Consider the following 7,214-nt stretch of genomic DNA (forward strand, 5'->3'; position numbering starts at 1 on the left):
CAGCCCTTTGTTCCCTCCCAGGGGCTTTGTGCGGCTCCTCCGCCCGGTGCCCCTGCGCCCCCGCGTCCTACTCCTTTCTCCGCTCCGCGCTCTCTGTCCTTTGTCTTCCACGCCACTACCTCGCTGGCCCTTCTCCTCCTCCTGAAGATCCCACTAAACTTTGCCAGCCTACCCCGGGGCTGCTCCCCGGGCGGCACCTCCGCGTCTGCTACTCTAGCCCCTGCCACTCGTACCCACTTTGGGCTATGTTTATGTTTTGATTTTCTTTTTTTACACCAAAGGTACTGAGGTGGTATTAAACAAACAAACGCAAACAAAAAGACGCGCTTTTTTAAATAGGAGGGGACTTCCCATGGAAAACACCACGGTGAATTAAGGCACCGCGGGGTAATTGCGGCCCTTCGCTGGTTTGTCATTATTTCCTTTGCTCCTATGGAGTGCCAGGGGGTGGGTGGCAGACGAACAAGGCCGAGAAGGAGCCAGTGATCGGCCTCACCTGCCTGAACCAGGCTGCCTGCCCGCCACTCATTCATTTACAGCGCTTAAGTACTTAGCGCTGTGCTGGATGTTGTGCTGGGCTGTAGGAATGAAAAAAAAATAAAAAAATTACATTACAGAGGCCAAAGCTCCTCATAAATGCAGACACGTAATGTAACTATCATTTATTGAGCACTTACTAAGTGCTAAATACTCTTACCTGCATTATCTTATGTAATCCTCACCACTTTGCTACCAGGTAGATAAAAGATTGACCCTGTAATTACAGTTAACAAATGCAAGAGCCAGCCTTTAAACCCAGGCACCAAGCAAGACTAGTGAAGTGGTGCAATGTATTGAGTGCCTATGATGTGTCAGGCAGGGTTCTAAACAGTTGATGTGTATTCATTTGCTTAAGCTTCCCAGCCACCAGGGAGGTGTAGGTGGGGTTGTTATGGTGAGTAGAGAGGAGGATAGGGAGGGGCAAAGATGAATTGACTTTACTCAGGGCCTTGTCCTAACAACTGCAGAGCCACCGCCAAGTCAAAACCGGCAGAATATAAATGGGTATAGTGGGAGGAGTTGTTTTTTCCTACTTGGAGGAGAGTGATGGTACACACTGTGCCTGGTTTATAGAAGAAGCTCAGAGGGTACCCAGAAAACGTTTTCAAATGGAGATAAAACTCTTTAGTATTTTGGTTGGAATTTTCCTGAATAAATACTTCAAATTGCCTGCTCTTTATGGGACCAACTTCCCCCTATGAGAGCATGTTTCCTTGGAGCAGTTAAAAAAGTTATAGTTCCAAAGTGGTTGAAAAAACATCGCTAGATAGGAGCTGAGTTTGCTTTTCAGTTCTTTTAGGGCCATTTGTTAGGCAAGGATTTCAACTGACTCATCTATAAAATGGGGTGAATAATAACTCTACCATCTGCTCTTGTGATATGTGGGTACTTTGGGGGCCTAGGCAGAAAGGTGTTGTTGGAAGATCATTACTTGTAAATTAGGATGACTTCATGCAACCTGCTCTGAAGGTTGTTCCTGATGTGCTAAGATCGGACAGGAACAGATTTTTAGGGTCAGAGCCTTCTCTAAATTTCTCCAACCAGAAACAGCTCCTGTCACCACTTACCAGAGTCTTGCATTAGTTGGTTGTATGCACTCTGCCTGCCACACTGGATTATGTGTTCCTCGACTCAAGCACTGTCCTCTCATTTTTGCTTCTGAGTTTGAGACTGCGTACAGCACATGCTGATCAAATCACACTAATGGGCTGCCAGGTTAAGGTTGAGATGAAAGGGGATGGCTTTAGTTTTGTTGCTGTTCTTTTCTTCTCTGAGGTTGAAAACGAACATCATGCGCAGACATGGAAAGCAAAGGCTTGAAGGCCTCTGGGGAAGAGATGGGGCAGGGGAATGGGGGAATTGGAGGAAGAATCTGCTGACAGCCCAGGAGACAGGGAATGTGGAAACTCAGGTTGAATTAGGGAGATGAGCCAGAAATAAGACAAGGATGTGCCTTCAGAAGCGGGGAGCGAGCCGGGAACTTGACTCCATGGGAAATAGCAGAGAGAGAAAATAACTTCTTTTTGATATGTCAAAAATGTGATAGTTAAAGGGAAGAGCATGCCTTGAAGAGTGCCCTAGTATATGCCTGGCCAAGTGATTTAAAGTTGGGGCCTCCATTTCTTTTTAACGAGGAAAATGATATACCCCGTCTCCTTCCTGACACATTTTGGTAGGAATTGCATCAGGATGCATATAGATAGGAGCATTCAGGTATTCAGTGAGAAGCACAACACAAATGCCGTGAGCTTCCTGGAGAAGAAAGTGCTGGATTTAGGCTTGAGGACTTGAGAGCACGTGCAGCGTCCGTGTCTTTCTGTGTAAAATGAGGAGGATGGTAGCGCCTGTCTTCCATGTCATGGACCTGCTAGGAAAAGAACATATTCCAGTTGGGACCCTTCTAGAAAACTTGTTTCAGTGATTGACATTCAATGCTTGCTACTCGCTCACACAGATGGGTTCCTACCAAGCCTACAGGTTGTACGCTGCTTCCCTCGCTGATTGTTCAAAACAAAAGTGTGACTTGTTTAGAGAACCACACTCAGTGTTCCGACCTGACAACCCCAGGTCTGACACTGGTAAACCTCCACAAACCTTTTTTTTTTTTTAATGTTAAGATCTAGACAAGTTCTCTAACCTGGATAAGTTGCCTCCCTGGTTCTTACTTTTAAGCTTAAAAAAGGCCCCGGGTTCCCAGCCACTTACCTTTCCTCGTGTGTCTGTCCCCTGCCATCCCCTCACTCCCGCCCATGATTGGCCAACTGCTCCCCACATCTTTGCTGCCTGGAAGTCAAGCACAAAGGAAAGAGATCCCCCTCCCTGCCCCCGCCTTTTAAGGCCTTTATTGCTAATTATAAGAGAGAACGTAGTAGGGCAGCATCGAAAGTTTACACTGAGACTTACACAGGACTCAAAATGTACTTAAGTTCATACTCCTTTTCTGTGCTGCCTCGTTCCTAACCATATGAAAAAATGGTCCCTGCTTTTATTTCTGAGGGTTGAGGCTCATCCCCTCTTTGAACTGCCTTTAGCAAAGGCCTATGACGTCTTCCACCATGACACCTTTATGCTTGTGGTACCCGCCCCTTTGCAAGTGTGGAGTTTTCATTTTTTAGAGATCTCCAGACAGGGTAATAACAAGTTCACTTGGCCTCGGCTCTGTCCAGGAGAGACTAATTGCACAGCAAATCCCAGGCCATAATGAGGAATTGTTGAAAGAACACCGTCTTTAATCCTTTCTTTGGCATCAGCCACTTGCTATTAAAAAGGTAGATTGGAATCAACTAAAGATGTACAGCTTAGTTCATTTGTCTTTCTTGGCTTAAAGAAATGGGTAGGAAGGAAAAGGGTCTTAGGATAAAACACTGAAGTTATGGAGTTGTTTTATAAGGCTTTGTTTTTCTTTGAGCATGAAATTGGCCCTAGGGGGCTTTTTAAAGGGGGGAAGTTTTGTTAAATCTCTAAGGGAAGCAGAAAAGACTACAACATTATATATGTATAAATGTAAAGTTAAAGCTATCAGGTGGATTTTAGGAAAACATCTTTTTTCTGAAACCTAATATATGCACCTTTTTTAAAACCAGTGACATTTGCATCTGCTCCCACTTTATTCATAATAGGAAAAGATTAATCTAAGACAGAGTAGAAACAAATGATTCTCAAACAAAGACTCTTGATATATATTTGTGTTACACAACTACTGTTAAGGTTTTTTTAAGCTCAGGATTATGAAGAAATGATGGGTTTCAGAAAAATGTATTTCTTTCAATATATTTTTATTGATTTCAGAGAGGAAATGAGAGGGAGAGATAGAAACATCAATGATGAGGGGAAAATCATCAATCAGCTGCTTCCTGCACCCTGCCCCCCACCCCCACTGGGGATCAAGCCCCAAAACCTGGGCATGTGCCCTGACTGGGAATGGAACCATGACACTCAACCAAGCCAGCCAGGCAGAAAAATGTATTTTTAAAAGGTTGCTGAAAGACTGACAACCTGGGTAGTGTTTATGCTCCACATACACACAAGTCATATTTATAACCAAATAGTGAAGAGTGATTAGAACTTCCATTAAAAACAACAACAACAACCTACATTTAGGGCGAATTAGGGTGCCTGTAAACGCTGCTTTTTAACATATTTTTAAAACTTTGTTAAATTTATTGGGGTGATATTAGTTTTATAGATTTCAAGTGTACAATATTATAAATATATCATCTGCAGACTGCAATGTATGTTCACCATCCAAAGTCACCTCTCCTTACATTTGAACCCCTTTACCCTTTTCTACCTCACCCCTATCCCCCTTTCCCTCGTAACCACTGCATTGTTGTCTGTGCCTATGATAAACAGATTGTTACTGAAAGTTGAGAACCAGGAGTTTTGGATAAATTTTCATGCTGGCACTTGACCAACTTAATGAACCTGAGCAAGTCAGTATCTTTTGTCAAAAAAAGGAGTGGGGACGCACAGTAGACTCATTCTCACGGGGTCCTGATGAAGACCCAGTGACTGGATATTTGCTGCTGTTTGGGCTGCCCTGCAGCTTGCTCACCCTTTTTGAGGAAGGGCAGTTCGTCCTTCTCCCCGCTCCAAGCAGCGAGAGTGATGGTTGTGGTATGTGCACTAGGAGACTCCCAGAGATTCCTGTCTGGGACTTTAAACATTCAGGCAGCAATAGGCAAGGACAGTTAATGATTTTAAGATTATAGAGAAGAGATTCTAGGGACAGGACAGCCAGGTGTCCATGGTGGCCTTCCAGCAAGGCTGGGCGATTTGATCTCCTGGGGAATGTTCTCAGCTATCTAACCTCATTATGTTTCTGCCTCTTACTGTGTTTTTAATTATTCCCTTTTCCAATTAAGTTAGTTCCCATCTTGATATATTGCTTTCTTCTGGTGGTATTCATCTAGCACTGCACAGTTTTTAAACTATAAAAACCAGAAATTGGCTAAGAGAGTTGGCCCACTGGATCTAAGATTCAGATAACTTCAGATAATGCCAAGTGCCTTTGTAAGTCTCTCTGCAAGATTGTTGTATGATTTATCAATGAGAGGTTGGAGCTGGGGGAGCTGGAAAGTTCTGTGCACTCAGAGCTTGTTATTCCTGGTGGTTCTGACGAGGGGGAATATATGGGATTAATACAGCCATGGGTGCAGTTGGGATTTAGAATGCCAAAGAAGGGGCACAGAATTTGGTAGAGATTCTGGTCCTTGTAGTGCAGAGCCCACAATGAGCCAGCATGCAGGACACTTTCCTTCTGCTTTTAACTATGTGGTAGGTAAAATGCATAGGTATTTTGTGACTGCTTGCTTTTTGTGTGCCTGCCATCTCTACAGGCACACCGGGACTAAAGCTGATAGGGAGAGTATGACTGGGTAGCAGGTGGGGTTGAGAGAGCATTGCACATGAAGAAGACTTATATTTCCTGAGCTTCTATAGAGAAGGCACTATACTTGAATCTGTTTTTTTCTCATTTGATGTTACTTCCTTTATTTTAGAGAGCCTCACTGAGAGGAAGTCTTAGTAACTTGCCTGGTGTCCATGTATCAATTAGCAATTAAATGGGAGATTGGACATTGACACCCAGGCCTTCTATTTCAAAGCCTACTAGGTTCTTTCCATGCTGTTCGTGCTATAGGATCAAGGGAGAATAAAAAAAGGATGTGGAAGAAAGACCAGAGAAAGGAATAGAGCAGCGGTTCTCAACCTGTGGGTCGCGACCCCTTTGGGGATTGAACAACCCTTTCACAGGGGTCGCCTAACACCATCGGAAAACACATATAATTACATATTGTTTTTGTGATTAATCACTATGCTTTAATTATGTTCAATTTGTAACAATGAAAATATATCCTGCATATTAGATATTTACATTACGATTCATAACAGTAGCAACATTACAGTTATGAAGTAGCAATGAAAATAATTTTATGGTTGGGGGTCACCACAACATGAGGAACTGTATTAAAGGGTCACAGCATTAGGAAGGTTGAGAACCACTGGACTAGAGGTTACCTAGGAAAATAAACAAGCATTAGGTTCCAGAGATAGATTATTGAGACATCAAGGGACAAGGAGTCATAAAATTGCAAGATTGGAATAGACCTTAAAGGAATAAAGCTCATCACCCTCTCCAAGTGATCACCCCTTTATCAAAATGGTTACCCAACCTCTTCCTGCAACAGTGATGGGGGATTAGATGGTCTGTTCTCTCTGTGGACAGCTCCGGCTATTAGAAACGTATTCTCTATGAACCCCAGGATTCCCTCTGGCTCCAAGTTCGCCTACCTACCAGTAACAACCTCTTAGTAACTAAAAATGATAATTAGTACTTTGAATTGATAAAGCTAGGCAGCAACGTGATCATGAAATCAAAGTGCTTTGGTTTGAATCCCAGTTCCTCTACTTCCTAGCTGGGGCCTTAGACAAGTCCCATGCAATCAATCCTCTAAGCCCTGGCTTCCTCATTCATACATGGTGGCCACCTCACGTTGCTATGAGGATCCAATGAGAGAAAGCATTTAGCATAGTCACTGGCACACAGTGAGTTTTATAAGGTTACAGATTGCTATTACTTTCCATACCTCCCTCCGGTAGGAATTATCACTCCCATTTTCCAGATCTTGAAAACTGATGGAGCTTCCTGAGAGTTGCAGAAGAAGCAAGTGGAAACCATGAAATTATTTGTTCAAGAGCAAATAATTTAACTTTTGCTCTTTCCATCTTAACACTTCCCACCACTCCCCTCCTCTGAATGGAGAAAGGCTGCTGTAGGCCAACTGGTGTCACTGAGACAAAATAAAAATATCCTGCAGATTACTGTACCTTCCTTTTTTCCTTTCTCATGAAAAAGAATTTCCTTTTGGAAATGTTATTCCATTCACTTATATTCATCAGCACTTGGGTCAGGTGTCACTTCCTGCGCTTGTTTGGAATAGCTAATATAAAAAGTCTCGGAAAAGCTAAGATGGCGGCATAGATAAACACCATCCAGAACCACAGGAAGGCTGGCTGAGTGTAAATTCTACAACTAGAAGGAAAGAAAAGCACACTGAGAGCCAGAGAAGCTGCGGAAGTAAAGTGCAGAGGTAGGGGGCTCGCACACGCGGAAAGGGTCTGGCACCTGAGGACGCGGCTGTCTTTTTGAATCCGGAGGGAGTCACAAGCTCCTG

General features: G+C 43.5%; 1 protein-coding gene and 1 long non-coding RNA gene across 2 annotated transcripts in view; both read left to right on the forward strand.

Moving 5' to 3' along the window:
* Positions 1-6,866, forward strand: part of LOC107184582 — a 10,521-nt gene extending 3,655 nt beyond the window's left edge. The window contains exon 2 of the long non-coding RNA XR_001515449.1: positions 6,663-6,866. This is a non-coding gene — a long non-coding RNA (uncharacterized LOC107184582). The remainder of the gene's footprint in view (positions 1-6,662) is intronic.
* The window catches only part of CACHD1 (cache domain containing 1), a 222,669-nt gene that overhangs the window by 36,166 nt on the left and 179,289 nt on the right, over positions 1-7,214 (forward strand). The gene's annotated exons all lie outside the window — the stretch shown is intronic.

This window comes from Myotis davidii, unplaced genomic scaffold, assembly GCF_000327345.1.
Source record: "Myotis davidii unplaced genomic scaffold, ASM32734v1 scaffold205, whole genome shotgun sequence".
NCBI classification, from domain to species: domain Eukaryota; kingdom Metazoa; phylum Chordata; class Mammalia; order Chiroptera; family Vespertilionidae; genus Myotis; species Myotis davidii.